Below are 11,136 nucleotides of genomic sequence, written 5' to 3'. Positions count from 1 at the left end.
ATTGTCTGGCTTCTTCTAAGGTGACCTTAGTTGGTTTAGGAAAGAAACAGTTGCCAATGATTCCTTAATTCACCTAATTTATGAAACAGTTTGCAAGTAATTATTATAGTCCTTTAATTTATGGGACAGTTTGTGACTTTTATTTGTTACATATAAACTTACTATACTAATTGGAGTTGGGGGTGGGGAATGGAGTTCACGGGAAGCAGAAAAAACTACCATTTCAACACAAATGGGAAGAAAAAAGGAATAAAGATTTATCTAGTGCCTGCTGTATGTCAGGAGCTAGGCTAAGTGCTTTACAAATGTTATATTATTTGATTCTCACAGTAACCCTGATAGGTAAATCCAAGGCAGAAGCAAACATATGATCTGATATCCCCCTATTCAGATTTCTCATAGCATTGTATGTGAAAATTTCCATTTAATGAAATTCAATTTTTAAAGCATTAAATAAAGATCAAGGTAAGAAGTAGTATGACAAATATGGTATTTAAAGTTAGGAAGTAGTATTGGTGATCAAGGTGAGAAGCAGTGTAACATATATGATATTTAAAGTTAGGAAGGAAAGTAGTATTAGTATTTATAATCAGGAAGTATTTAGTATCAGGAAGATCACCCTAGGTTCTTGTCCCATTTCTGATATGTATTAATACCATGACCTTGAGCAACCTCTTAGTACAGAGGATTAGGAAACTTTTTCTGCAAAGGATCAGGCAGTAAACATTTGGGAAAATCAAGGCCATTGTGTAGGTGTATATAGTAAGAGAAAGTAAATTTCCACCAGTTTTTTATTTACAAATTGAAAGTATATATTGAATATATATAATATATATAATTGAATATAATTATTTGGAATGGAGATCTCCTAGTAAGAAGAATGAAAATTCTTTTGGCAATGATATTTCACTTAATTAGGGTTCAAAGTTAGTATTCCCTAGCCACAAATTCAATTGCCAAAGTAATTATAGATAGATAGATTCAGTCATCCTGTTCTTCCTATTACGTTATAAACTTCTTTAAGGGGCAGGATCTGAATCATATTTTATGTTAACATTAAAAAAGGGCAACTTTTCTATCCTTCAATCTGTCCAATGGGAGCTCACGGAAGGGAGTCAGTAAATCAGACCATCATTTTAAAGAGGCAATTTCAGTTTTAAATGTTAGGTTTGAATTTCCAGGGAGTCCCCACTAGGTGGCTACTAGACCTACAATACAATATAGTACTGTAAAACAGCATTTCAGAATTTCAGAGGGGGAGTCAATCAACCAAACAAACAATAAATATTTATTAAGTAAGTGCCTACTATTTGCCAGGCAGGGTACTAGGCACTGGAGACAGAGCAAGATGCAAAAAAAAAAAAAAAAAAAAAAAAAGACAATCTCTGGAGTTTACAGTCTAATGGGAAAGACAACATACAAGCAAATATATACAAAGCAAACTATTAAATAATCAAATAATTAATAGAGCCAAGGCATTAGAATGAAGAGGGATTAGAATAGGCTTCCTGTAAAAATATAAAAGATGAGATTCTCATTAGGACTTAAAAGAAGTCAGGAAAATCAGTAATCAGAGCAGAAAAAAGAAAGTGTTCCAAGCGTGGTGGATAGCTAGAGAAAATGCTAGATAGAGAAAAATCAGCACTTTCCAATTAATCCATTCCTTTTGGATGCTTCTCTTTGTTGGGAAGTTTCTCTTTACAGCAAGCCTGGAGCTAAAACTTCTTATTTTATAGCATGTTGATGAAGCTGGGATTTAAATTCTGGCTCAAAAGTCTTCAAATTCTTTTAGAGTAGAGGCTACCTCTACTTGAAACTCCTTCATTGCACCTTCTATCCATTGTTCTAAAAACTCCTCTTTAAGATATACTTCTGACTTTCTGGACTTTTTCTGCCATGTCCCTACTGGGTACCTACTGTCCTGATAGTCAGCTTCCTTTGATATGACTTCTTTTATTAGAGTGTAAGCTTCTTATGTGTAGTCAATTTCTTCAACTTCTATATTGTTCTCCTAAAATAAGGACAGGATTAGAAGAGAAGAAGACTTGAGCTATGTACCAAATTCCATTAAAAAGGAAGGGGATTGTCCTTGGTGCCAGTCACTGAATGAACTTAAAGGAGCATGGTACAGTAGAAAAAATCAATGGCTTTGAAATCAAAGCTCCTGAGTTTGAATCCTAACTTAGACATATTACCTGTGTGATCTTAGATAAGTCATGACTTTTCTGGGCCTCTTTCCCCATTGCAAAATGAGGATGTTAAACTACATGGCCTCTGAGGTTCCTTTCTGCTCTAAATTTATGATCTTTTTGATACTAATATATGATTCTATGAGACTTTCTAGGCCTCAGTTTCCCCATTTTAAAAAGAGAATATTGAATTTATGAGGCTCTGAGTTTCCTTCTTAGTTTTAATCTATAATCCTTTGATCCTAGTCCCTGATCATATGATTCCTCTCTGGATCTCAGTTACTTCATCTGTAAAATGAGGAGGCTGGAAAAGATGATGTCCATGATCCTATGATCCCTTCATTATTCTAACTGCCCTCCTCTGGATGCTCTCCAGTTATCAGCTGAATTACCATTCCCATCCTCTTTCCCCAAAGGAAAAACTAGCATGTAAAATACTGCTCTATTTTCCAGATTGAATTGGAATGGATTTTCACAGTGCATTGTTTATCATTTAAGAGTCTATAAGAATAGAGAGTTGCTTCACACTTGATACTCCTGCGATTGCCCCACTCCAATTACCAGAGATTAGGTTGCCCACAACATGAGAACTCCAATTATATTCCAGAACACTTGAGCCTATCAAGGATTTTTGTCACTCATAAACCTCTGAGAAAAACAAGTGTTTATTTAGAGTGTCTAAATCAGTGCTGCAGCGAAGAAGGAATGGGTGGAAGTTTAGAGCCAGCTGATTGATGCTGGATGTCAAGAAAAACTTCCTAATAATTCACACTTCCCCAAGGAGGAATGGAGTATTTGGATAAGGTAGGGGGCTCCCCATCTCTGAAGGTATTCAAGCAAAGGCTGGATGACTGGATGGCTTGTTGGGGATGTTGTTGGGGGATCTTTGCTCAGAGATGAGTTGGCCCAAATGACCTCTGAGGCCACATCCAACTCTGAGATTCTGTGAAAAATAGTGTAAGCCAAAATGTCAAAGGCTTTCAAGGTCATGATATATGAGGATGGAGTAAAGGAAATGGGGAAGTTTAGCCTGAAGAACAGAAGGGATTAGGGGGAACACAATAGCCATCTTCAAGTTTCTGAAAGGTTATCGTGGGGAAATCAATAAGCTTCTAGGGGATGTAATGAACCACACTGGGCCAGGAGTCAGTCCATTAGTCAATCATCATTTATTAAGCACCAACTGTGTCAGGCAGAAATGTGCACAAAGTTATATACAGGATTAATAGGAAATAATTAGTATAAGGAAAGAGCTAGAATTGAGAGGTCGAGGAAGTCTGTGAAAGGGGAGATTTCACTTGGGACTTAAAGGGAGGTTAATAGTCAGAGTAGAGGAAGGAGAATATTCCAAGAAATGAAGAAAACCAGAGACAATGTGTGGGATCGAGAGATGAAGTGTCCTGTTCATAAAATGGACAGGAGCCCTGTGACAGGTAGATAGAAAAGTATGTAACCGTGAGGAAGATGAAAGAAAATTGGAAAGGGATGGGGAGGACTAGTATGAAGGGTTTTGAATGTCAAGTAGTATTTCATTATCATCTGAAGAGGATGGAGAACCCTTAGGGTTTTTTAAGGAGAGGGCGGGGTCAGATCTGTGTTACTTTGGTGGATCAATAGGGAAGGAGAGATCAAGCAGGCCCCACAGCAACTAGTGACATGGTCCAAGCATGAAGGGATGAGGGCCTGCCCCAAGGTGGGCCATGGAAGAGGGAAGCGGGTATATTTGAGAGCTCAGATTGTCCATGGGAAGTTAGAAATAAGGAGGAGTCAAGGATGACTCCTAGTTTGTGAGCCTGAAGCACTAGCAGGAGGGCGATGGCCTTCTCCATCTACAAGAAGAGGGAAGTTTAGAAGGGGGGAGAATTTTAGTGGAGAGATAAAGGTAAAGGGGTGATATTAGTGTATAATAAGGAAAGGAGAGATGTTTCAGGGCAAGAAAGCAGTTGAAGTATGCTGGCTAAGCTCAGAGAATCAGACACTAGGCCAGAAGAGGAATGAAGGATGGCTTCAAAATGGAGGTTCAAGGAGGAATTTATCAGTGGAAGAACATGGTTTAAGGGTCCTCAAACTACAGCCCACAGGCCAGATGCAACAGCTGAGGACGATTATCCCCCTCACCCAGGGCTATGAAGTTTCTTTATTTAAAGGCTCACAAAACAAAGTTTTTGTTTTTACAAACAACAGTTCAGCCCTCCAACAGTCGGAGGGACAGTGAACTGGCCCCCTATTTAAAAAGTTTGAGGACCCCTGGCTAAAGAGTGGAGGGGTGTTCCAGGGTGAGAAAGCCAATTAATCAATCTATAATTTAAAAAAATGTAGGCTTTGGAAGTCCGTAAACCCTTCAGATTTTTAGAACAAGAATAAGAAAAAATCAGTCACCTTCAAAGACGATGAGTAAACATACTGCTGCTGAGCTTGGAATGCTTCCCAAATCTCAAGAACGGATGAAAACAGCTTCCAAATTTCATCAAGGATACAAAAATAATCCTAACTGGGTTTGGGTTGTTCCTGTTCTACCTTGTTCTTTGCAACTTGCACTGTGACCAGCACATAGTAATTACTTAAAAATGTTTGTTGATAAAAGAACAAATTGGCTCACAATATATTATACTTGAGCTTGAGCTGACATCAAAATACTGGCCTGTTATGCTAGTAGAAAAGAATGTTGGATTTGGTCAAGAAAGATCGGGGTTTGAATTCTGTGTCTGATACTTAATGGCTGTGTGACTATGAAAATCATTAAATTCTGTCTGCCTCAGTGTGCTCAGCTGTAAAAATGGGGATCATAATAAACAGCTACTTCATAGGATTGTTGTGAGGAGCAAATCAGAGATTTGTAAAGTGCTTAGTACAGTGCCTGGCACATGATAGGTATTGAATAAGTGCTAGCTATTTTTAATAATATAATATAATAATAACAATTATTATTCTTACTATTATTTTGCTGAGGCAATTGGGGTTAAGTGACTTGCCCAGGATCACAGAGATGGGCAGTGTTAAGTGACTGAGGCCAGATTTGTTTTTTTTTTATTTATTTTTTTTTTTATTTAATAGCCTTTTATTTACAGGATATATACATGGGTAACTTTACAGCATTAACAATTGCCAAACCTCTTGTTCCAATTTTTCACCTCTTACCCCCCCACCCCCTCCCCTAGATGGCAGGATGACCAGTAGATGTTAAATATATTAAAATATAAATTAGATACACAATAAGTATACCTGACCAAAACATTATTTTGCTGTAGAAAAAGAATCAGACTCTGAAATATTGTACAATTAGCTTGTGAAGGAAATCAAAGATGCAGGTGGGCATAAATATAGGGATTGGGAATTCAATGTAATGGTTTTTAGTCATCTCCCAGAGTTCTTTCTCTGGGCATAGCTAGTTCAGTTCATTACTGCTCCATTAGAAATGATTTGGTTGATCTTGTTGCTGAGGATGGCCTGGTCCATCAGAACTGGTCATCATCTAGTATTGTTGTTGAAGTATATAATGATCTCCTGGTCCTGCTCATTTCACTCAGCATCAGTTCGTGTAAGTCTCTCCAGGCCTTTCTGAAATCATCCTGTTGGTCATTTCTTACAGAACAGTAATATTCCATAATTTTCATATACCACAATTTATTCAGCCATTCTCCAACTGATGGACATCCATTCAGTTTCCAGTTTCTAGCCACTACAAAAAGGGCTGCCACAAACATTCGTGCACATACAGGTCCCTTTCCCTTCTTTATAATCTCTTTGGGATATAATCCCAGTAGTAACACTGCTGGATCAAAGGGTATGCACAGTTTGATAACTTTTTGAGCATAGTTCCAAACTACTCTCCAAAATGGTTGGATTCGTTCACAACTCCACCAACAATGCATCAATGTCCCAGTTTTCCCGCATCCCCTCCAACAATCATCATTATTTTTTCCTGTCATCTTAGCCAATCTGACAGGTGTGTAGTGGTATCTTAGAGTTGTCTTAATTTGCATTTCTCTGATTAATAATGACTTGGAGCATCTTTTCATATGACTAGAAATAGTTTCAATTTCTTCATCTGAGAATTGTCTGTTCATATCCTTTGACCATTTTTCAATTGGAGAATGGCTTGATTTTTTATAAATTAGAGTTAATTCTCTATATATTTTGGAAATGAGGCCTTTATCAGAACCTTTGACTGTAAAAATATTTTCCCAGTTTATTGCTTCCCTTCTAATCTTGTCTGCATGTTTTGTTTGTACAAAAACTTTTCAGTTTGGTATAATCGAAATTTTCTATTTTGTGATCAGTAATGATCTCTAGTTCTGCTTTGGTCATAAAGACCTTCCCCTTCCACAGGTCTGAGAGGTAAACTATCCTGTGTTCCTCTAATTTATTAATAATTTCATTCTTTATGTGAGGCCAGATTTGAACACAGGTCCTCCTAACTTAAGGGCTGGTATTCTATCCACTGCACCACCTAGCTAGCCCTTATTATTATTATTATTATTAATTAATTACAATTTCTGTGGACCTCAGTTCCCTCATCTGTGAAATGAAAGAGTTGGACCCCATGGCCTTTGAGATCCATTTAATTGCTTAACCTCCCTAGACCTCAGCTTCCTCATCTGTAAGTTGATAGGGTAGAAATGATCTCTGAGATACCTCCCAGTTTTAGAACTATTATCTTTTTTTTTTTTTTAAGTAAATCCCAACTTCAATTATGAAAGCCTTGGTTCTTCTCAGTGATCCAAGCAGTCCCAATAAACTTTGAATAGAAACCACCATCTGCATCCAGAAAAACAACTATAGAGATTGAATGTTTCTGCTTTTTTTTTTCCTCTCCCATGGTTTTTCCCTTCTGTTCTGATTTTTCTCTTCCAACATGATTCATAAAGCAATGGGTATTAAAAAATAAAATATTAAATATAATAAAATAAATATATATAATATAAATATAAATAATATATTATATATAATATATTACATACATACATAAATATAAATAAAATATAAATATATATAAATATGATATAAATAAAATAAAAAATAAAGTAAATCATTACTACATAGGACCTCTTAGTTGACTGATTAAAGTCCCAATGGTCTTCCTGCCCTTTCTAATTTTTTCACAAAGCCTAACTGGGCTTTACCTCTCCCTTCTCTCCTCCACCTCCCATTTCCCCAATTCTAAAATATCACTATTTTCTTGCAAGGTCTTGCCAGGGTGAGCTGTTGCCTGTCCTAGGCAGGTTGCCTGCACTCAGCTAACAGCTGCTTCCCAAAGTTACTGAACATGGATCCATCGGGTAAATATGAGCAATTGCCCAGTACAGGCCTCTCATTTGGACTCAGCTGCCTGACTCTGGGGCCATTAATTGTGGAATTTGTGCCAATGCCAATCACGAGTCAAGGAAACATTGTCCACGAGCTCAGCTGTGTGTGCTCTGGCCAATCACCGCCTGCCAGATCCTCCAGACCAAATCAGAGACTCGGTACTGATGCCATTTAGGCCAGAAGTGAAAGTATAGCAGAGTATTTGCTTTCCACTGTAGGGAGCACAAATCCTCTGTGATCTTAGCACCTTCCCTCTGAGACTCCCCCAACTTATCCTATCCACATCCTGTTGTTTGCATATAGTGGGCTTTTTTATTGAAGCTTTTTATTTTTCAAAACATATGCATGGATAATTCTTCAACATTAACCCTTGCAAAACCTTATGTTCCAATCCCCCCCCCCTTCCTCTACCCTTTCCCCCAGATGGCAAGAAGTCCAATATCACATAGTAGTTTGTGTCTCCATTAGTCTGTGAACTTCTTGGGAGCAGGGGTCATTTGTTTTTTGCCTTTCGCTTAGAACAGGGGTCCTCAAACTACGACCCAGGGGCCAGATGCAGCAGCTGAGGATGTTTATCCCCCTCACCCAGGGTTATAAAGTTTCTTTATTTAAAGGCCCACAACACAAAGTTTTTGTTTTTACTATAGTCCGGTCCTCCAACAGCCTGAGGGTCAGTGAACTGGCCTCCTATTTATAAAGTTTGAGAACCCCTGACTTAGAACAATGTCTGGCATATAGAAGGCACTTAACCAATGTTAAGTTGATTGACTGATTGACTGATTGACTTTCTCTAGCGCCTCAGGACTTCATGTCCTTCATAAATCCCACTTGAATATCTGAAATTATGTGTTGGGTTTCACTTTTACTATTCATTAGTATTGTAGTTACACAGAATAACCATCCACTTAGAGAGCATTTGCTAAATAAGACCAATGATTTCTTGAACCCATGAAAGCATCCTCTGAATCTTGAACATAAATATTCTGGCAAGAATAGAAATTAAGCATTTATTAAGTGCTTACTGTGTGCCAGAGACTGTACTGGGAATACAAGGTCTCAACTCTAAAGGAGCTTATGCTCTGATGAATAAAGATAAAACATAAAGAGTAATTAGAAAGGGGGATTGGGAAATGAAGAGTATCTGATGAAATTGGAGATGTGAGGAGATACAACTGGTGTAAAAACAGAAAATGAGCAACAATATGGCGGTTCAAGATGGACCTCACTAATCATTAGATCAATCTGTGATGGGAAAGAAGGTATAAGGTAGATGTGAAGGTAGAGCAGGCCCCTGACCGTGGTCCACTGTTAAAATAGTATGGTACAGTTGAAAGAGTTAAATATATAGTAGCTCCTTAGGCTTGTTTCTATCTGCATAATGAGGAATGTTTGATTACATGATCTTTCAGGTCCCTTCCAGCTTCATATCTGTGATCAGATTAAAAATAATATATCTTTCACTGTAAAATTAATAATTTTATTTTCTTTTGCTTCTGCTTTTGGGCTGGTTACTGTGAAACCATTCCGTAGAAATAGGTGATCAGAGTTGAACAGCAGACCTTAACTATGGAAAAGCCAGAGAAAAAACAAATGCCTAAATGAGATTCATTCAACTAGCTTCTTTCTCATAATCCAAATTCTTCACTACCACACAATGCCATGAAATTAAGGAAGAGGAAATCTTAGTGGGATGAGACCTATGGAGATCTTGCAACAGATTCACACGTCTGTGGATTATGATAGAACTGGAAAATCTCGAGTACCCATGACCTTTCTCTGAGAAGGCACTGGGATATCCTGGAGCTTGGAAAAATTAGTACAATATGTACAGGCAGAGTGTCTGCAAACAGACATTTCCTTAACAATCCAAATAAGAAAAACTAAATGGATGAACATATTTATTGTCTATAGGATGACCAATCCTTGAGTAAGTAAATCTATGGGATCATAAATGTAGACCTGGAAGTAATCTTAGAAGCTATCTAGACTAACCTGTTCACTTTATAGATGAGAAAAATAAAGCCTGAGGAAATGAATGATTCATTCAATTCAGGGTTATTTGGGACATTCTAGATTGGCAATGATTTGGATCCAGAATTGAACAGAAAGAAGAGCACAGTTCTTTTAACAATCCAAAGCTTCTCCTTGGAGCAGATTCATTTTCCCCCAGTGTTCTCGGAGCAATATCTGGTTGCAGATATTTGAATACCATGCTCTTTAATGTGATGACTGCGTATTTAAAATCAGCCAGAGTCAGGAACTGAGGATAAGGGAAAATCTTCAATCTTTATTCTCTATGGAGGTGAAGAAGGATCAGAGGTGAAGGAGAATCGCAATAGCAATGTGTGCAGCTGTGACAAGATGTCAGCCAGCAGTCTCTCCCCACCTCTCTTCCTGCCCCTCTGCCTCCACCCACCAAAATCGTCATTTCCTATACAACACATCAGGACTTGCACAAAGAGTGGGCGGGGGCCATTCTTTCTCCAAGCATATATATTAATAGAGTATGGCCCAATTACTATTTAGCCTCATGTGCTTGGGACCTTAGTGCATCAATTTGAGCTTCAGTCCATTACACTTTAAGGAATCAGTTATGGGTAACCCAAAGTAGGGACATGTGTTGCACTAAAATGGGATTTAATCTATTTCCAATGATATCCTATGTGGTATAGATTCTTTTTGAAGATACTTGACTGGTAAAGAAGATGGACTGGTCATGGGACAAAAGTGGAGGATAACAGAGTGCTCCAGTTGTACTCTTCAAATAAAAAGTTAACTTTTTTTATATCAAGGATTCACCTGGCAGACCAGTGAAAACTATTCTTTTTCAGAATCATGCTTTTAAATAAAGCATAATTAATATGCTTTTAAAATAAAATATAAAATAATTGTTACAAAGGAAAATAACTATATCGAAATGTTTTCCCCCATTCATGTTTGCCAAACCCCATTCAAATCTCTTCACAGATTCCTTTGTAGTCCACAAAACCCAAGCTAAAAACCTTCACCTAAAAGAAGCCCCCAAGCATGATGGGAAAATCTTCTGGGGAGAACCATGGGAGAACACAGAGAACATAAGATAAATATTTATCTCAGCTTTTCAAAATCCAATTCATCCAGCAACGAATATCACAAACGATCTTAAAATATTAAGACATATATATATATATATATATATATATATATATATATATATATATACACTAAAGGGAGGAAATCTTTGGTTCCCATCCTGCTCCACCCAGCTTAATTGATGTAGTCACAGGATGAAAACATTCATGAGTAGGTCTTAACCACTTGTTACCACAGCAATGCTGTCTTAGGTTACGTATTTGTTGTTCAATTTGACTATTCATGACCTTATTTGAGGTTTTCTTGGCAAAGATACTGGAGTGGTCTGCCATTTCCTTCTTTATTTTACAGGTGAGGAACTCAAGGTGAAGTTATGTCCAGGGTCACACAGCTGGGACCCAGCTGTGGTCAGATTTGAACTCAGAAAGATTAGACTTCCTGACTCCAAGCTGGACACTCCATCCCCTGTGCCACCCAATTATGTACTTAAGGGCACTCCCTTGTTGTACACAGTTTGGTTGGGGAAAAGGGCTAAAAAAAGAACCTGTATAAAGAAAACCAATAAAAT

The sequence above is a fragment of the Sarcophilus harrisii genome, chromosome 1, assembly GCF_902635505.1.
Source record: "Sarcophilus harrisii chromosome 1, mSarHar1.11, whole genome shotgun sequence".
NCBI classification, from domain to species: domain Eukaryota; kingdom Metazoa; phylum Chordata; class Mammalia; order Dasyuromorphia; family Dasyuridae; genus Sarcophilus; species Sarcophilus harrisii.
The sequence above is the reverse complement of the archived record's forward strand: the minus strand, read 5'-3'. Positions refer to the sequence as shown.